The 21,730-nt window shown below is 38.9% G+C and overlaps 1 pseudogene; it reads left to right on the top strand.

Moving 5' to 3' along the window:
• The first annotated feature begins 5,257 nt into the window (after positions 1-5,257).
• LOC148001520 (small nucleolar RNA U3) lies at positions 5,258-5,342 on the top strand (annotated as a pseudogene).
• The last annotated feature ends 16,388 nt before the right edge of the window (positions 5,343-21,730 follow it).

Raw genomic sequence — 21,730 nt, 5'->3', positions numbered from 1 at the left:
TGGCTAGTATTGAAGGAGTTGTTTCCCTAATTTTTTTCTTAGACTGTTTATCATTTGTAGAAAAGAAGAATACTAATTTACTTGAGTTAATTTTTTATCTGGTCACTTTGCTGAAGTTGTTTATCAGCTGAAGAAGTGATTTGGTACATTTTGGGTATCGTTTATTTATACTATTATATCATCTGTATGTAGTGATAACTTTATATCTTCTTTGACAATTATGAATCCCCTTGATCTACTTTTTTTTTCTTTTTCTACCTAGCACTTGAAGAACTATATTAAATAACTAACGGGAGATTGAGTATCCTTGTCTATTCCCCAATTTTGTTTCAGGTATCTTTACATTCAATTTGATATTGACTGTTAGCAGTAAATTGCTGTTATTATGTTGAGTTATGATTCTTGAGTTCCTGAGCTCTCTAATACTTTTAACATGAAGGAGGATTTTATTTTGTTAAATGTTTTTTTCTCTATCTAAGGAGATGATCATGTGATATTTTCTTTGAATATATTTATATACTGGATTACAATAATGGATTTTCACATAATGAATCATCTTGCATACCTGAGATGAAGCCTTCTTGGTCACGGTAAATGATTGTTTTGATATGTTCTTGGATTGGTTTTGCAAGAATTTTATTGAGTATTTTGCATTGATATTCATAAATGAAGTTTGTCTTAAGTTCTCTTTTTTGGTTGGGTCCTTGTGTGGTTTAGGTGTTAGTAATTATAGTTTCATGGAATGAATTAAGCAGTCTTCCTTTTGTTTCTGTTTTATGTAATAGTTTGAGGAATGTTTGTATTAGGTCTTCTTTCAACATCTGGGAGAATTCTGCAGTAAATCCATCTTGCCCTGGGCTTAACGTGCTTTGTTAGTTTTTAATGACTTCTATGACCTTAGGTTGCACTGGAGTGTTTAAATAGTTAACCTGAGCTTGATTTAACTTTGATATGTACTATCTGCCTAGAAAACCATCCATTTTTTCTAGAAAATTCATTTTTCTTGAGTAAGGGCATTTGCAGTAGGATATGACATTTTTATTTAAAATGTACCTCTATTTCTGTTGTTGGTCTCCTTTTCCATTTCTGTGTTTGTTTATTGGATACTGTCTCTCTGCCTTCTAGGTAGTTTGGCTAGGGATTTATCTATCTTGTTAATTCTCTCAAAGTACCAGCTTTTGGTTTTGTTGATTGTTTGCATTTTTCTCTTTCTTTCTATTTGGATGATTTTAGTACAGTTTGATTATTTCCTGCTGTCTTTTCCTCTTGTGCGTGTTTTCTTCTTTTTGTTCTAGAACTCTCAGGCGCATTGTTAATTTGCTAGTGTAAGACCTATCTAGTTTCTTTATCAGGGCTCTTAGTGCTATGAATTTTGCTCTTAAAATTGTTTGCATTAGGTAACATAAGTTTAAGTCAACCATTTCATTAATTTCCAGGACATATTTAATTTCTTTCTTTATTTCTTCCCTGATCATTTTTTTATTGACTAGACAGTTGTTCAATTTCTATGTGCATGTGGATCTTCTGTTGTTTTTGCTGTTACTGAAAACTAGCCTTAAATCATGGTGATCTGATAGGATACATTAGGATATTTCATTCTTCTTGTATCAGTTGATGCTTCTTTTGTGTTCAATTACATGGTCAATTTTGGAGAAGGTACCATGAGGTGCTGAGAAAAAGGTATATTCTTTTGTTTTAGCATTAAATGTTCTGTAGATACATCCTAAATGTATTTGGTTCATAACCACTATTAGTTTTACTGTATTTCTGTATAATTTCTTTTTCATTGACCTATTATTGAGAGTGCAGTGTTGAAGCCTCCAACTATTTTTTTGTGGGGTTCAATGTGTGTTTTGAGTTTTTATAAAGTTTCTTTTATGAATGTGGGCACCCTTGTCCTTGTGACATAGATGTTCAGCATTGAGAATTTCTTTTGGTGGATTTTCCTTCTGAAAAATATGAATTTTGCTTCCTCATCACACTTGATAACTTTTGGTTAAATGTATATTTTATTGAAAATTAGGATGGAAACTACAAGTTGTTTCTTGGGACCAAGTATTTGCTTGGAAGACATTTTTCCATCCTTTTACTCAGAGATAGTATCTGTCTTTGTTATTGAGGTATGTTTCTTGTATCCAGAGAAATGTTGGATCTTGTTTGTATTTACAGTCTGTTAGCTTTTATAGGTCTTTTATAGGTCAGTTGAATACATTCAAATTGAGAGCTGTTAAAGGCAAATGATTGTTAGTTCCTACTATATTAGTTTTTTGTGGGTGGCTATATGTGCATGTGGGTCTCTCGATTTGGTTTTGTTGTGAGAGATTATTTTGTCTTTTTGTTGGTGTAGGTGCCCTCCTTGTGTTGGTGTCTTCCTTGTAGGATTCTTTGTGAGGCTAGATTGGTAGATAGATACTGTTTGAATTTGGTTTTGTCCTGGAATATTTTGGTCTCTCCATCTATGTTTATTCATTGCTTTGTAGTTATAGTAGTCTGGGAAGGAATTTGTGTTCTGTTATAGTCTTCTGGACCTCTGACCTGGTTCTTCTGTCTTTCAGTGTCTCTGATGAGAAGTCTTGTGTAATTCTGATAGATCTACTTTTGTATTTTATTTGGTCCTTTTGCCTTGCAGCTTTTAATAGTCTTTCTTTCTTCTGTGAATTTAGCGTTTTCATTATTAAATGAACACAGGATTTTCTTTTCTGGTCTCATTTATTTGGTATTCTATTGGCTTCCTTTACATGTATAGCCATCTCTTTCTGTAGGTTTGGGAAGTTTTTCTCTATTTTTTTTGAAGAGGTTTTCAGGTTTTCTTGAGCAGAGAATCTTTGCTCTCCTCTATTCCAATTATTCTTAGACATGGACTTTACATTCTTTTCTGCATTTCTTGGATATTTTGGGTTACAAGTTTTTTATGTTTTCAAATTTTTTTCACATTCGTGTCAATGTCCTCTGCACCTGAGATTCTCTCTTCTGTATCTTGTATTCTGTTTGAAATGCTTTCATCTATAATTCCTGACCTTTTTTCTAGGTTTTACATCTCCAGGTTTGCCTACATTCATGTTTTCATTATTGTTTCTTCTTCCACTTTAAGGTCTTGGATGGAATTATTCAATTCCTTCACCTGTTTGATTGGTTTCCTGTATTTCTTTAAAGGATATGTTAGTTTCCTTTCTAAGGACTTCTAGCTGTTTACCTGTGTTTTCCTGTATTTCTTTCAGTGACTTATTTATACCCTCCTTCAAGGACTCTATTATCTTCATAGACAGGAATTTAGGTAAGCTTTGTGATTTTCAAATAGTTGGGTGTATTCAGGATTTGTTATGGTGGGACAACTGGATATATTGGCTTCTGTTGCTTATGGCTTTGTGCTTGCCTCTTACCATCTGGTTAATTCTGGTGTTTGCTGGTCTGGTAACTCTGTCTGGAATCTGCCTCTTTTGTCCATGGGTTGTTTCAGATCTCCTCATAGGCCTGTAGTCCTAGCAATAGCACACTTTCTGTGGGGCCTTCCAACTTTGGGGTCTTCAGATGGGCAGAGAAGCTGATGATCTGTTGCCTTGGTTGAATTAGATCTCCTGGGAAGCCTTCAGAATGTTGAGTCTTCAGGTTGAGGAGTCAAGTTCTTGTCCTGTGTGAAGCTTTTCTATTTGGGGAGTGAGGTGGAGTAGAGTGTTGGTGTGGAGGGATGGGGTTTGGCTATGGACTTTTATTTTTGTTTCCTTGTCTGCAGCATAACTCCAGGGAGGCTGTCTGTCTGTTGGGTCAGTTTGCCTGCATGATGAAGAGCCCCCAGAGAGACTTCAGGTTGTAGTATCAGTAGCCCAGTTGCCCTACGTACAGAGGAACTTGTGGGATGCCTTCAAACTGTGTCATCTTTAGGGAAGCAGACAAGCTGATGATTAGATGCTGTGTTACCCTTTGTGCATCAGATGCCCTGTGATGCCTCAGGATGTGGTGTCTTCAGAGGAACAATAAAACTAGAATTCTGCCCCAACAGAAAGGATTGGCCAGAAAGGGAGAGGGTTTACTGGATGATGGGACCGGAGATTACTGGTGCTCCTAGCAGCAGCTGTGGAGCTTCTGGAGAGTACTTTACCTGATTCTTTAAGTGTAGCAGATCTCCTAGGATGCCTAAGAATTGTTTCAGGGAAGTGTTTTCAGGACAGTTGTCTAGCTACTAGTCTGTCATAGTAGAAATAACTAGGCAAAAATACTAATTATTTTCTATATTTATAAAATAAGAAACATTATATAACAATTGTAAACTTATGGGATGTTTTACTCTGAGGAGTTTTCCTCCTTTTAGAATTCTCTTAGAAATTATAGTCTGAAATCAAGATATAGAATTTCTCTAGGAGATTCTCAGGAAAGATTTTAACACTGTGTTGGAGAGACAGTTGTGATTAGTACTAAATAGTTCACTTACTGTCCTATATTCTTGCTGATGCAAAGTGTCACTCAGGGCACTGCACTAATTGGAAGTCCTCCATCAGCCTATTGTGCTATGTCCAATAAAAGGGCATCGGATGGTTATTTATGATGCTATGTTTCATATTATAATCAAGGAGAAGTAAAGGTTTTTTTTTTTTTCAGCTTGCAGTTCCAGATCACAGCAACTACTGTAGAAACTCTAGGCAGATACTTCAAGCATCACATCGACCAACAAGAGAAGAGGAATGAGAGATCCTTGCCTGTTTTGTTTTCTCTGGTTTTGGGCAGATCATGTATCTATGGATATAACGTACCTACCATGGACAACTTCCTACAGACGTGCATGCATATTAATCTGGTCCAAACATTTCTTTAACCAAGACTCATTTCCCAGTATATTCTAAGCTGTGGCAAATGGTTTATTCAAAATAATATTCATCATTCTTTCTCTTGTACTGGTAAGTAACTGAAACTACATGTTACAGATTCTTCCCATAGCCTTGGTCTTTCATAATAATGACATTACGAGTAGCCATCTGGGACAAGAAACATTGTAGAGCTATGCTTGAGTGTTGAATAGTATTAGTCTCAGACCTTTGTATTAGCAGTCATCCATGTATGCTCTTGAATTTATCTTTGTGTTGGCCTTCAACTATACTTGTCTTTGTGTGTGTGTATGTGTGTGTGTGTGTGTGTGTGTGTGTGTGTGTGTGTCTGTGAGTCTGTGTGTCTGTGTGTCTGTGTTATTAGAAAACAACTTGTAGAAATCAGTTCTCTATTTCCACTATTAAAGTTCTGGGTATTGAATTCAAAATGACATGTTTGAAAGACTATACTTTCAGGGATCATTTCTATAGTTCGTCAAAATGACATGTTTGAAAGCAAGTTCCATTATCTTTTGATTTATGAGAAATGCTGTAGACCCTCAAACATATTTTTTAAAGACCAGAACACATATATTTGGGAGACACTTATCCATAATAGGATGGCAATAAGAATTGATTTGCTGCTGTCTTTTCAAGCAGATGTCTTGATTCAGTGTAATTTTTTCTGCTAACATTGCTAGCTCTGCTAGGCCTTAAATATTTTATATCTTTGTAAATGTTTTGCGGAACAAAAGGAACACATATCTGTATAGCATATTTACCTTTTTCTTGCTGTATATTCTCATTTGAGCTTGGATAAAGACAGAAAACAAGTTACAACTTCTAAAAATACACAACAAATGCAAGTCTAGTATGGAGGATAAAAGCTACTGAAGCATTGAATGCATTAATCTAAGAAAGAAGAGAAATCCAAAATGGAAGTTTCTCTGATGGCCAGGTCACACACAAATCTTCACATCACCATTCAGGTATGTGCTGCTGTCTTCTTTACTCACAGGGCAATACTTCAATTTCTGTTCTTTTTTTTTTTTCCTGGAGATGAGGACTGAACCCCGGGCCTGGTGCTTGATAGGCAAACACTCTACTATGGTCCTAAATCCCCAACTCCAATTTCTGTTCTTTATAACGCCATGTGTCTTGCTCTTAATGTAGTTCAGAGGAGATTAGAGGAGTTTCCTCAGGAACTCCGTGTCTTGATTTTTATCTGGGCAGCTACAATACAAAGAAATGACATGACACACACCTAGTCCTTTGAAAAGCTAGGTGAAGAGCTTTGATTTGGTGTGCATTGCTGGGGTATGGACATGTGAAGAACACCACAGGATTTGAGTGTGAGAGCTCAAATATTCTTTTACTAGAACATGTCTTGTGATTGAAGAAATAGTTCTGTTGGTATAATGCTTGCTATACAAGCATGCGGACCTGACTTTGATTACGTAGAACTAATAGAAAATATTCAAATACACTGAAGCACTAGGAGGTGGAGACAAGTAGATCCCAATGTGCTTTGGTGTCTGGCCAATGTATGACTTTCAATGAAATCGAGAACAATGAGGTAAACTGTCTCAAAAAATGAGGTGGATAGAAAGTAGGGGAACCTAATTTCTGGCCACTGTAAGCATGCAAATATGTATGGGCACATGGATATAAATACACACATGATAATTTCCATTTTTTTTATTAACTTGAGTATTTCTTATATACATTTCAAGTGTTATTCCCTTTCCCGGTTTCCGGGCAAACATCCCCCTCCCCCCTCCCCTTCCTTATGGGTTCCCCCCTCCCAACCCTCCCCCCATTGCCGCCCTCCCCCCATAGTCTAGTTCACTGGGGGTTCAGTCTTAGCAGGACCCAGGGCTTCCCCTTCCACTGGTGCTCTTACTAGGATATTCATTGCTACCTATGGGGTCAGAGTCCAGGGTCAGTCCATGTATAGTACTTAGGTAGCGGCTTAGTCCCTGGAAGCTCTGGTTGCTTGACATTGTTGTACTTTTGGGGTCTCGAGCCCCTTCAAGCTCTTCCAGTTCTTTCTCTGATTCCTTCAACGGGGGACCTATTCTCAGTTCAGTGGTTTGCTGCTGGCATTCGCCTCTGTATTTGCTGTATTCTGGCTGTGTCTCTCAGGAGAGATCTACATCCGGCTCCTGTCGGTCTGCACTTCTTTGCTTCATCCATCTTGTCTAATAGGGTGGCTGTATATGTATGGGCCACATGTGGGGCAGGCTCCGAATGGGTGTTCCTTCAGTCTCTGTTTTAATCTTTGCCTCTTCCTTCCAAGCCAAGGGTATTCTTTTTCCTCATTTAAAGAAGGAGTGAAGCATTCACATTTTGATCATCCGTCTTGACTTTCGTTTGTTCTAGGGATCTAGGGTAATTCAAGCATTTGGGCTAAAAGCCACTTATCAATGAGTGCATACCATGTATGTCTTTCTGTGTTTGGGTTAGCTCACTCAGGATGATATTTTCCAGTTCCAACCATTTGCCTACGAATTTCATAAACTCGTTTTTGATAGCTGAGTAATATTCCATTGTGTAGATGTACCACATTTTCTGAATCCATTCCTCTGTTGAAGGGCATCTGGGTTCTTTCCATTTTCTGGCTATTATAAATAAGGCTGTGATGAACATAGTGGAGCACGTGTCTCTTTTATATGTTGAGGCATCTTTTGGGTATATGCCCAATAGAGGTATAGCTGGATCCTCAGGCAGTTCAATGTCCAATTTTCTGAGGAACCTCCAGACTGATTTCCAGAATGATTTTACCAGTCTGCAATCCCACCAACAATGGAGGAGTGTTCCTCTTTCTCCACATCCTCACCAGCATCTGCTGTCACCTGAGTTTTTGATCTTAGCCATTCTCACTGGTGTGAGGTGAAATCTCAGGGTTGTTTTGATTTGCATTTCCCTTATGACTAAAGATGATGAACATTTCTTTAGGTGTTTCTCAGCCATTCAGCATTCCTCAGCTGTGAATTCTTTGTTTAGCTCTGAACCGCATTTTTTAATAGGGTTATTTGTTTCCCTGCGGTCTAACTTCTTGAGTTCTTTGTATATTTTGGATATAAGGCCTCTATCTGTTGTAGGATTGGTAAAGATCTTTTCCCAATCTGTTGGTTGCCATTTTGTCCTAACCACAGTGTCCTTTGCCTTACAGAATCTTTGCAGTTTTATGAGATCCCATTTGTCGATTCTTGATCTTAGAGCATAAGCCATTGGTGTTTTGTTCAGGAAATTTTTTCCAGTGCCCATGTGTTCCAGATGCTTCCCTAGTTTTTCTTCTATTAGAGTGTGTCTGGTTTGATGTGGAGGTCCTTGATCCATTTGGACTTAAGCTTTGTACAGTGTGATAAGGATGGATCAATCTGCATTCTTCTACATGTTGCCCTCCAGTTGAACCAGCACCATTTGCTGAAAATGCTATCTTTTTTCCATTGGATGGTTTTGGCTCCTTTGTCAAAAATCAAGTGACCGTAGGTGTGTGGGTTCATTTCTGGGTCTTCAGTTCTATTCCATTGGTCTATCTCTCTGTCTGTGTACCAATACCATGCAGTTTTTATCACTATTGCTCTGTAATACTGCTTGAGTTCAGGGATAGTGATGCCCCCTGAAGTCCTTTTATTGTTGAGGATAGCTTTAGCTATCCTGGGTTTTTTGTTATTCCAGATGAATTTGCAAATTGTTCTGTCTAACTCTTTGAAGAATTGGATCGGTATTTTGATGGGGATTGCATTGAATCTGTAGATTGCTTTTGGTAAAATGGCCATTTTTACTATATTAATCCTGCCAATCCATGAGCATGGGAGATCTTTCCATCTTCTGAGGTCTTCAATTTCTTTCCTCAGTGTCTTGAAGTTCTTATTGTACAGATCTTTTACTTGCTTGGTTAAAGTCACACCGAGGTACTTTATATCATTTGGGTCTATTATGAAGGGTGTCGTTTCCCTAATTTCCTTCTCGGCTTGTTTCTCTTTTGTATAGAGGAAGGCAACTGATTTATTTGAGTTAATTTTATACCCAGCCACTTTGCTGAAGTTGTTTATCAGCTTTAGTAGTTCTCTGGTGGAACTTTTGGGATCACTTAAATATACTATCATGTCACCTGCAAATAGTGATATTTTGACCTCTTCTTTTCCGATCTGTATCCCCTTGATCTCCTTTTGTTGTCTGATTGCTCTGGCTAGAACTTCAAGAACTATATTGAATAAGTAGGGAGAGAGTGAGCAGCCTTGTCTAGTCCCGGATTTTAGTGGGATTGCTTCAAGTTTCTCTCCATTTAGTTTAATGTTAGCAACTGGTTTGCTGTATATGGCTTTTACTATGTTTAGGTATGGGCCTTGAATTCCTATTCTTTCCAGGACTTTTATCATGAAGGGGTGTTGAATTTTGTCAAATGCTTTCTCAGCATCTAATGAAATGATCATGTGGTTATGTTCTTTCAGTTTGTTTATATAATGGATCACGTTGATGGTTTTCCGTATATTAAACCATCCCTGCATGCCTGGGATGAAGCCTACTTGATCATGGTGGATGATTGTTTTGATGTGCTCTTGGATTCGGTTTGCCAGAATTTTATTGAGTATTTTTACGTCTATATTCATAAGGGAAATTGGTCTGAAGTTCTCTTTCTTTGTTGTGTCTTTGTGTGGTTTAGGTATAAGAGTAATTGTGGCTTCATAGAAGGAATTCGCTAGTGATCCATCTGTTTCAATTTTATGGAATATTTTGGATAATATTGGTATGAGGTCTTCTATGAAGGTTTGATAGAATTCTGCACTAAACCCATCTGGACCTGGGCTCTTTTTGGTTGGGAGACCTTTAATGACTGCTTCTATTTCCTTAGGAGTTATGGGGTTGTTTAACTGGTTTATCTGTTCCTGATTTAACTTCGATACCTGGTATCTGTCTAGGAAATTGTCCATTTCCTGAAGATTTTCAAGTTTTGTTGAATATAGTTTTTTATAGTAAGATCTGATGATTTTTTGAATTTCCTCTGAATCTGTTGTTATGTCTCCCTTTTCATTTCTGATTTTGTTAATTTGGACGCACTCTCTGTGTCCTCTCGTTAGTCTGGCTAAGGGTTTATCTATCTTGTTGATTTTCTCAAAGAACCAACTTTTGGTTCTGTTGATTCTTTCTATGGTCCTTTTTGTTTCTACTTGGTTGATTTCGGCTCTGAGTTTGATTATTTCCTGCCTTCTACTCCTCCTGGGTGTGTTTGCTTCTTTTTGTTCTAGAGCTTTTAGGTGTGCTGTCAAGTTGCTGACATATGCTCTTTCCTGTTTCTTTCTGCAGGCACTCAGCGCTATGAGTTTTCCTCTTAGCACAGCTTTCATTGTTTCCCATAAGTTTGGGTATGTTGTATCTTCATTTTCATTAAATTCTAAAAAAGTTTTTAATTTCTTTCTTTATTTCTTCCTTGACCAGGTTATCATTGAGTAGAGCATTGTTCAATTTCCACGTATATGTGGGCATTCTTCCCTTAGTGTTATTGAAGACCAGTTTTAGGCCGTGGTGGTCCGATAGCACGCATGGGATTATTTCTATCTTTCTGTACCTGTTGAGGCCCGTTTTTTGACCAATTATATGGTCAATTTTGAAGAAAGTACCGTGGGGGGCTGAGAAGAAGGTATATCCTTTTGCTTTAGGATAGAATGTGCTATAAATATCCGTTAAGTCCATTTGGCTCATGACTTCTCTTAGTCTATCGACATCACTGTTTAATTTCTGTTTCCATGATCTGTCCATTGATGAGAGTGGGGTGTTGAAATCTCCCACTATTATTGTGTGAGGTGCAATGTGTGCTTTGAGATTTAGTAAGGTTTCTTTTACGTTTGTAGGTACCCTTGTATTTGGGGCATAGATATTTAGGATTGAGAGTTCATCTTGGTGGATTTTTCCTTTGATGAATATGAAGTGTCCATCCTTATCTTTTTTGATGACTTTTAGTTGGAAATTGATTTTATTTGATATTAGAATGGCTACTCCAGCTTGCTTCTACTGACCATTTGCTTGGAAAGTTGTTTTCCAGCCTTTCACTCTGAGGTAGTGTCTGTCTTTGTCTCTGAGGTGTGTTTCCTGTAGGCAGCAGAATGCAGTGTCCTCGTTGTGTATCCAGTTTGTTAATCTATGTCTTTTTATTGGGGAGTTGAGGCCATTGATATTGAGAGATATTAAGGAATAGTGATTATTGCTTCCCGTTATATTCATATTTGGATGTGAGGTTATGTTTGTGTGCTTTCATTCTCTTTGTTTTGTTGCCAAGACGATTAGTTTCTTGCTTCTTCTAGGGTATAGCTTGCTTCCTTATGTTGGGCTTTACAATTTATTATCCTTTGTAGTGCTGGATTTGTAGAAAGATATTGTGTAAATTTGGTTTTGTCATGGAATATCTTGGTTTCTCCATCAATGTTAATTGAGAGTTTTGCAGGATACAGTTACCTGGGCTGGCATTTGTGTTCTCTTAGGGTCTGTATGACATCAGTCCAGGATCTTCTGGCCTTCATAGTTTCTGGCGAGAAGTCTGGTGTGATTCTGATAGGTGTCCCTTTATATGTTACTTGACATTTTTCCCTTACTGCTTTTAATATTCTTTCTTTATTTTGTGCGTTTGGTGTTTTGACAATTATGTGACGGGCGGTGTTTCTTTTCTGGTCCAATCTATTTGGAGTTCTGTAGGCTTCTTGTATGTCTATGGGTATCTCTTTTTTTAAGTTAGGGAAGTTTTCTTCTATGATTTTGTTGAAGATATTTACTGGTCCTTTGAGCTGGGAGTCCTCACTCTCTTCTATACCTATTATCCTTTGGTTTTAATCTTCTCATTGAGTCCTGGATTTCCTGTATATTTTGGACCAGTAGCTTTTTCTGCTTTACATTATCTTTGACAGTTGAGTCAATGATTTCTATGGAATCTTCTGCTCCTGAGATTCTCTCTTCCATCTCTTGTATTCTGTTGGTGAAGCTTGTATCTACAGCTCCTTGTCTCTTCTTTTGGTTTTCTATATCCAGGGTTGTTTCCATGTGTTCTTTCTTGATTGCTTCTATTTCCATTTTTAATTCCTTCAACTGTTTGATTGTGTTTTCCTGGAATTCTTTCAGGGATTTTTGTGTCTCGTCTCTATGGGCTTCTACTTGTTTATTTATGTTTTCCTGGAATTCTTTCAGGGATTTTTCCGATTCTTTCAGGCATTTTTGCGATTCCTCTCTGTAGGCTTCTACTTGTTCTCTAAGGGAGTTCTTCACGTCTTTCTTGAAGTCCTCCAGCATCATGATCAAAAATGATTTTGAAACTAGATCTTGCTTTTCTGGTGTGTTTGGATATTCCATGTTTGTTTTGATGGGAGAATTGGGCTCCGATGGTGCCATGTAGTCTTGGTTTCTGTTGCTTGGGTTCCTGCGCTTGCCTCTTGCCATCAGATTATCTCTAGTGTTACTTTGTTCTGCTATTTCTGACAGTGGCTAGACTGTCCTATAAGCCTGTGTGTCAGGAGTGCTGTAGACCTGTTTTCCTCTCTTTCAGTCAGTTATGGGGACAGAGTGTTCTGCTTTCGGGCGTGTGGTTTTTCCTCTCTACAGGTCTTCAGCTGTTCCTGTGGGCCTGTGTCTTGAGTTCACCAGGCAGCTTTCTTGCAGTAGAAAAGTTGGTCTTACCTGTGGTCCCAAGGCTCAAGTTCGCTCGTGGGGTGCTGCCCACGGGCTCTCTGCAGGGGCAGCAACCAGGAAGAACTGTGCCGCCCCTTCTGGGAGCTTCAGTGCACCAGGGTTCCAGATGGTCTTTGGCTTTTTCCTCTGGCGTCCGAGATGTGTGTGCAGGGAGCAGTCTCTTCTGGTTTCCCAGGCTTGTCTGCCTCTCTGAAGGTTCAGCTCTCCCTCTCACGGGACCTGGGTGCAGAGAACTGTTTATCCGGTCTGTTTCCTTCTGGTTCTGGTGGTGTCTCAGGCACAGGGGTCCTGCCGCTCCTGGGCCCTCCCCCACGGGAGCCCAGAGGCCTTATACAGTTTCCTCTTGGGCCAGGGATGTGGGCAGGGTTGAGCAGTGTTGGTGGTCTCTTCCGCTCTGCAGCCTCAGGAGTGCCCACCTGACCAGGCGGTTGGGTCTCTCTCTCACAGGGTCTGGGGGCAGAGAGCTGCTGTGGGCCGGGATCCTCGGGTGTGGGACTTCCGGTAAACACAGAACGTGCCTGGTTCTACAGGAATTCTGCTTCCGTGTGTCCCAAGCTCACCAGGCAGCTTTCTTGCAGCAGAAAAGTTGGTCTTACCTGTGGTCCCAGGGCTCAAGTTCGCTCGTGGGGTGCTGCCCACGGGCTCTCTGCAGCGGCAGCAACCAGGAAGACCTGTGCCGCTGACCTGTGCCCACCTGACTAGGCGGTTGGGTCTCTCTCTCACAGGGTCTCCCAATTTTTTTTTTTTTTATCTTTTGGCAGACTTAATGTTGTTTCTTATATTTATTCAACCACTTCAGCATTTTTTTTTAATTTTATAATTGACAAAATGTGAATATCTTTTTATTTTGTATCATGATACGTGGGCTTTTATCATTTCAGAAGACATACAAAACAATTAAACTGTTTTCCTAATTCTTTTCACCTTTATTCATCTTTCTGATAGATTGTAGCTAGCTGTTACTCAGGCTATGGTAACTTCCAGCAGCCCTCTTTCTCCACTTTCTTTTGAAATTCATGAAAATGTATCCCCTTTTATGACATTTGTTGACTTTTCTGTGCTATGATGTGCTAGTCTTAGTTAGATGCACTTTTCCATTGGTGAATTAGTGACAGTCTCTATAAAAGCACAGGTAATTAGCTGCTCAAAAGCTATGCCATGCATAATTTCTACTTTGCTTCTAAACTTTTTCAGAGGTGATGCCTGCTTAACCTCAGTAGCTTGAACTTTTTTGAGATCCCTCCACCAAGCTTTATTACTTTGACGTTAATAATTCCTTTAATAAATATCTCTCTTACCATAATGGAAACTACCACTATCTCTCTTGACCCCCAAATATGAGACCTTATCATGTCCACTTTTCTTTCTGTGAGTGTTTGTATCACACAGATGCATGGTTGAGGTGTAGGAGAGTGTTGTCATTGTCATAGCTCACATTTTGGATGCAGACACCATAAATTAGATGTTTATCCTCTGACAATGTCTTTCATCCTTTTGCTGTAGGTTAGGTGTTAACAGAGCTGGGTGTTACGTTATAAAGAACTTATTCAGATCTCTCATAGGCAACTTGGTATGTTACATTCTGTAGCATACCAGAATCATCATGTTTGACACATTAAATATATTAGCCAAGCAACAATAGTTGACATTATTTCTTGTGACAATTTTTTTTCTATCAATAATGTGGCCCCATGAAAATACTTTGATTAAGGCACATGTAATCTTCCTACGTAAAACTGTGTTTAGTATAAGCACTGGTGCAGTTTAAATCAGTCTATTATGTTTTAGAATATTTATTGGCATGCATTAACACACAAAAGTGCATTTAGGATAATGTAAAGAGCCAGCAAATATCTAATGTCTATGGTGAGGTGTATCAATGAAATTCTTAGAAGTCATGGAGAAGACTTCTCAATGGGATAGAACTAGGCTAGAAGTGGCCAGATCTAAAGGAGGAGTCAGTGCATGGTGTGTGCCCTCCTTCTCACTGATTTATTTTCCAGAAGACCATCATCCTCAAGTTATCTTACCTGGCATTTCTTTTCCATAAATTCTGAAGTTGGAAGATTCTTGGGGATGGGTGAACCATTAATTCTCCTACTGAACTGAGATGAAAGCATTAGTATCCTTTTCCACTAGTCTCCTGCCCTAGCTCTACTCCGAAAGCTACTGCATTTGTTATGATGATGCCTGTTACCTTCACGGAGGTCAAGGTTATTTTCAGGTTAAGTGATTGCTGTATAGTCCTTAAGGATATTTCTCCTGTACCTTGTTGATTCTGCTAAAACCTTGTCTGTCTTTGCTAGGGCCCATAAGGCAGGATGGATCGTAAGTATTGAGGTTAAATCGAAATATCCTGAAGAAACAGAATTGACCAGTGGCTTAAGCAGGAGGAATCTCAGCTAGCTTGTTAATAATTTTATGAACTAGGCAGCACCCACAGCTGAGCAAGGAAAGGGATGTTGACATATATAGGAAGGCCACTAGTCAGGATGACTCTAGTTGCCAATATCCATAGTGAATTGTAAGTGCCGAAATGCCCTGTTACGGCTGGAAAAACCACTTCTTATTTTGGGTTCAGATCTGATGAAACAAAGTACTGAAATACTGGGGAAATAGCTCTTGTGAAATTATGGACAAGAGTTTCAGAAGTACTGCAAAACCACCAGATAACAGTAACATCATTTATAAAATAATTAGTGTATGTGTGTATGTGTGTATATGAGAGTGTAAGAGTGTGATGTTGTGTGTATGTGTGTATATGTTTATGTGTGTAAGTTTGTGAATGTGTTCATGTGTGTGTGAGGGTGTAAATGTTTATGTAGGTATGTGTAACAGTGAAAGGCACCCTTGTTCCCAGTTGAGGAATGGCTTGAAATACTGGAGACCCTGAAAGAGAGGATAGATGTTTCACCTGACTCCTGGCCAACCAGCTCCTGTCTTGCCCATAGCCCTCTACAGATTTGTGTTCATCAGTCATGTAAGTCCCTACACATGTAGAGAGGATGTGACAACAGTTCATGTAGTCTCAAGACAAATCTCCATTTTAATGAGGTAACTAAAAGCCTGGAGGCTTAGCCAATAACCAGTCCTTCCCAGAAACTTTTCCCTGCAAAGGATACTTAATCTCATCCTGAGAAGAAGGGTACAGTTTTATTCAGTCACTTCCCAATATGACAATAAATGTCTGATGACCATGAATTACATCTTTTCATCAGGATCCACCACAGAGAAAACGTTCACATACAGAGTTGCCTCCTAATATCTAATCAACCGTAGATGGTCTCCCTGTGTTCAGTTGCCAGTGGCTGGTTCCCAAGGCTCAAGCCAAAGACTGTCCCCTACAGGACCAGCCTTTTCCCCCTTGGCCCCAGATAGATCTAGCACTACAGGTCCCCACTCCATTTTTAGCTCTTCCCAGCCTCCAGTGTCACCGGGCTATCCAAGAGCCTGAGAATTTGAAGGCCCAGTACTCCTTGGAGGACAGGGCATCCACAAGACATGTCCATCTATGTCCTGCATTACAGACTCCACAACTCCTCCCCCGAGAGTGATGGCTTCCCACAGTCCAACACCTGCCAGGCAGTCGGGGAGTAGGCACTGTCAAACATCCTGCAACCGGCCTACTTGACACCTGTTCCCAGTGTTGTAACAGATGCTGGACCCCACATAATCCTACATATGTATGGTTAAATGTCTGTATGTGTCTGTGCCTATATAAGTACATGTGTGTATGTTTGTTGTGTATTTTATGTGAGTTTGTCTTAAGATATATATATATATATATATATATATATATATATATATAGTGAATTTGTATATGTGTGTGTCTGTGTGAGTGTGTGCATGTTTCTATGTGTTTGTATGTATATGTGTGTGTGTACATGTGCATCTGTATAAGTACATGTGAGTGAGTGTGTGTATCTTTCTGTGTGTGTAGGTGCAAAGGAGTATGAGAATCGTCCTGAACATATGTGTGCATGTGTGTGTGAAGGCCAAAGGATAACTCGGTTTGTCAATACTTAGATATTGTCCACTTTAAAAAATATTTTTAAGGCCAAGATATTCTCCTTGTCCTGGATTTTGCACTTAAAAAGTATGTGAGAAAAACTCACCAGTGGGAACTTTTGCTTCATCCACCATGTATGCATGTATGTATGTGAGTATGTATGTGTATATGTATTTGTGTGTGTGTGTGTCTGTGTGTGTGTGTGTATTATGTGTAAATGTATGTGACTGTATAGGTGTATATGTATGACTTTCATTTCTTGGTTCACAAAGAGGTAGAAAGTGTCAAGCCTCCCCCTCTCCTGCTCAGCAAGATACAAGATTCTGGGGTTAAAAAGAGTAGAACTCTAACAATTCATCTTTACTTATTTCCCTAATGCTGCCAGCAGGAATTAATCCCCAAATGTATATCTGTCTGTCTTCATGTATATACAACTAAGTTAGAAGAGTTCAGGGTTTATTTCTGGGCATTTTTGCCGGTCCTTGGTATTTAAACTCCTTTCTGTCAGTAGTACTGACCCACTAAATAACTGATACTTGTAACTAGACCAGTTTGCTACTAGTATGACCTCATATATCAATGTTTCTCCCCAATCATTGTCTTCCAGTGAGAGAGACAGAGAAATGTTGCTCCATAGGCTCCTGACAATTATGAAATCGGGTTATAGTCAATATATATATCAAACTGCTTTGTGACCCTTGTACCTTTACAACTTATGGTTTTATATTTCCAGTCTGTGTAGTCCAGTGATCTAATTTTCTGGAAAAAAAGTTGATACAGTTTCTTTAAAATCCTATTGAAGACTCTTAATTCAGACACACAGCCATTGTCAAGATCAAGAATACTATCTTAAGGGTAGTCATTTGAGTGACAGTTCAGTAATCAAAACACTATGATTCTGAAAGACCTGAATTTTGTTCCCAGAATTCATGTTGATCACTTTACAACCAGTTGTTATTCCAACTTCAGAATATTTAAAACATTCTTCTGGCTTCTGTGTACATCCTCATACATGAAGACATATGCTCCCACACATGCACATATATAAACTTACATAAAAACAAAAACAAAAACAAAAAAACCACACTAGCTTGAGTTGAGTGGATGTCTCTAAGATGCTATAGAAGAAAGCCTGGAGCCTTTTTTTGGTCTTCACTGTCATTGGATTAATCAGTGACAAGTGGATCAAGGAAGAAATGAGTTTTTGGACTTGAGCGACTTAACCCTATATCTGTAAGAACCTTATGTGCTTTCACAACTTTAGAAGCATTATTTGATACTTTGAGTACATAAAGGTAAGATATGGTCTCTTTAATGACAAACATAGAGACAATCATTTTAAGATAAGTGAGTATGTAAAATCAATACAACTAAGTGTCAAGAGTGTCGTCTCATACTCATAGAGAAAGAAGAATGTATAACGAATTTTCTACTTGGAAGGAAGGTATGGTGAATGTGTCAACATAAAATATGCAACACTCCTCAAAATGATTAGGAGATAAGCTATCATCAAACTAATTATGAATTCTCATGAAAATAAAACATACATTCAATTTAATGGTACTAGTCTGGTGATGGTTTTCTAGTAACAGAGTAAACTTCTAAAATAAGATAGTTTTCAAGTACCTTGGTGGATATATCAAACAGGCATGTTAGAGTTAAGGGAAGAAATGCTAGCATAAGTCCCAGATGCTGTATTTTATTATTCTTAACAGTTGAGTTGATGGTAGTTAAATATATTGCTATTATACTACAAAAAGAATAAATCATGACTCACAAAGATAATAGCCAGACACAGAAGTAAGCACTAAATGACTATTTAGGGTGTCAAAACACCAAGATAACAAAATATACTTTGGCTTGAGACTGAGCATATTGACATTCCTCCATAATAACTAAAATTTTAATCAGTAAATAACCCGTGTACAATGTTCAATCTAGTGCAATTTCTGTCATAAAAATTCTGGTAACAGCTTGTGAAGACATTCAGGGTGAAGATTACTGCTGGTCCAGGATGCACAGAGTTCTGTGAAAGCTCAATATATTCAAAACATTAAGTAGAAGCTATGCTTGTGTGTAGAATTTTTACAATTGGAAAGAAAGTACGCTTATCATTGGGGAAATAGTCACATGGTATGCTGTTATCCCCTACAAAGGAGATACTCCTTCAATCTGTAAAATACTGGAAAATATTGAAGGGATGCTTTCAATATTGTCAGCATTACACGTCAGATACCCGTGAAAAAGACAGATATGATATATGCGTGCAGAGTGAGTAAAGAGATGAAAAGGAAATGATGGAAAGATAACAATAGCACTGCAAAAATCTTGCTGTGTGAAGGACATATTGTATAGACTGACTAGTTTAATATTACCAATACTACTTTACCAAAAAAATGCAATTACATGCATTAGGATACATAAGATGTCCAAGATGAACAAACTGGAACTCTAAAAGGGATGGTTCATCGTTCCTTGTTCCTTTCTATGCGATCAACTCATGAGGTCAGCATGGACTTAGACAAAGCAGAAAAGGGAACAAAGCCAGGGCAAGAAAGACTGTTGGTTAGAAACCAAGAAAAGTAACTTAACTGATGCAATCATTTCTCCTATGTTTGTAAATAAACTACACAATTAATTTCAGTAGTCCAATGCTCCAAATGGTTTTATGCACATGCACAGTTTATATATATATCAAAAATTGCATATAAATGTATATGTGATCAGGTGGTAATGTTTATAAATACAACACACACACACACACACACACACACACACACACACAAACACACACAAGTAAATCAACAAAAATTGTTTTGAGCTATTATTGGTAGAAGGCCTTTGTGCATCCTCTGAGGTCTTACAGTACCCTGCATTCTCATCTGTTTTAACATTCACTGCATTGCACTGGTTTCTCTTCTAAATATTTCTTCAATGTTTATTTTGTGGCTGTCAGCGTTCATTTCTTCAATTCAATTCATTTCAACAAACATGGTGACTCTAGAGATAGGTGTTATTTTAGGTTTTGGTGGTAAGTGTTTATGTTAGATTTTACTTGGAATCAGAGAGGTAAGAAATCAACAACATAATGAGTTGATTTTAGAAATTTCATAGATTATGCATAGAGCCAATAGAAATTCTGATGATACACACTGGGTTGATTTTTAGTCTTAGAGAGGGATGGATTTGGAATGATTCCTGTAGGAATTAACTTTTGAGAAAACAACTTAAACATGTAGATTTTATTCTTCATGAAGGATGAGATCAACAGACCATGAAGCAAATTTTACAGGCAAGTTTTTTATGTTGCTTTTATGTAATAAGATTAAGCGACACATATTATTCATAAGGCCAATCATGGAGTATACGAATTATGTATATATTCAGCTGTTCCTGCTCTCTAGGAACTGATTCAGCCCTGAAAGAGATCATTACTAAAATTGAGCAAATCATCAGACTTTGAATGAGCTAAAGCATCAGAAAACACAAACTGAAATAGGGATTATTAATGGAAAAGAGCATTGCATAACACATCTTTATGGTTCAGACTCAGTGGAAATAGAGGATGAAGACTGGTGTGAAAACAAATTGTTAAAAAAAATGGAGGGTGAAGAAGGTAGGAACTTGGATGGCTTCCAGAGAGTTAGTGATTCTGGAAAAACAAAACAAATGAAAACAACAACAACGACAACAAAAAAAACAATAATTATATACAGAATAATATACTAGAATTGTTAGGGACAGAAACTAGTCCTCATCATATCTAATTCCAAACCTCGTGAAAGAGAGAGCTCATCGCAAGGACAGGTGGAACCTCCTGATGGTGCAGGGCAGGAGACACCAAAGGTATTGCCCACCCTTGTCCACATCCCTGGCCCAGAGGAAACTGTATAGGGCCTCTGGAAACAAGAAGAGAGAGACACTCAAGCTGCAGGTCCACTGCAACCCAAACGCTGCCCCGATCTGAAGGGACCCAGTCAAACAGCTCCCTGCACCCAAATCCTATGGAAGGGAGAGCTAAACCTTCAGAGGGGCAGGCACGCCTGGGAAGACAGAAGAGACTACACTGCCAACATTTCTGACTCTAGAGGAAAACACTTACCACCATCTGGGACCCCTGTGTACAGGCACCCAAACAAAGTCAGGGCAGGCCCTTCTGGTCACTCTCATCACTGAGAGCTGAAACCTGTTTCTGAGAAATGACTCCAGGCTCAATACCAGAGATAAGACCAACTTTTCTGTTCCAAGTAACCTGCCTGGTAGACTCAGAACACACAGAGGCAAAATTCCTTCGGGACCAGACACTTCCAGTTTAGAGCTGGACCCCAATCTTGTTGATCCTAGCCCACAGCTTCCTGTTCCTAAACCCCATGGGAGAGAATGCTCATCACCCAGAAAAGTGGGCACTCCTGAGACTGCAGGGCAGGAAAAGATCACAAGCACTGGCCACCCTTGTCCAAATCCCTGGCCCAAGAAGAAACTGTATAGGACCTCTGGGAACAAGAAGGTAGGGGCACTCAAGCTGCAGGTCCCCTGTGGTCCAATACCGCCCACATCTGAAGCGACCCTATCAAACACCTCCCTGCCCCCAAAAGCAAGGGAGAGAGAGCTCAACCTTCAGAGAGGCAGACACACTTAGGAAGTCAGAAGAGACTACACTTTACCAACATTTCTGACATTAAAGGAAAATGCCTAGCACCATCTGTACCCCCTGTGCACACGGACCCCAGAAAAGGCGGGTCAGGCACTTCTGGTTTATGCCCTCACAGAGAGCTGAAATGCAGCCCCCAAGAAGAGAATTCAGGCCTGAAACCAGAGGTAAAACCAACTTTTCTGCTCCAAGTGATTTGCCTGGTAGACTCAGGGTACATGTCCACAGGAACAGCTGAAGACTAGTAGAAAGGAAAGGCTACATTCTGGAATGCAGAATACTCTGTTCTCTTAACTGGCTGAAAGCAAAAAGGAAAACATGTCTACAGCACTCCTGAAACATAGGCCTATAGGATCATCTAGCCACTGTCAGAAATAGCCGAACTAGTTAACACCAGAGACAACCTGATGACGAGAGGCAAGTGCAGGTAACCAAGCAACAGAAACCAATACTACATGGCATTACACGAGCCCAATTCTACCACCAAAGCAAACATTGAATATCCAAAAACACCAGAAAAGCAAGATCTAGATTTTAAATCACATTTGATTGTGATGATGGAGGACGTCAAGAAAAACATGAAGAACTCCCTTA

The sequence above is a fragment of the Rattus norvegicus genome, chromosome 13 (genome assembly GCF_021556685.1).
Source record: "Rattus norvegicus strain SHRSP/BbbUtx chromosome 13, alternate assembly SHRSP_T2T, whole genome shotgun sequence".
In the NCBI taxonomy this organism is placed as follows: Eukaryota; Metazoa; Chordata; class Mammalia; order Rodentia; family Muridae; genus Rattus; species Rattus norvegicus.
This window is presented reverse-complemented; position numbering and strand designations above follow the sequence as displayed.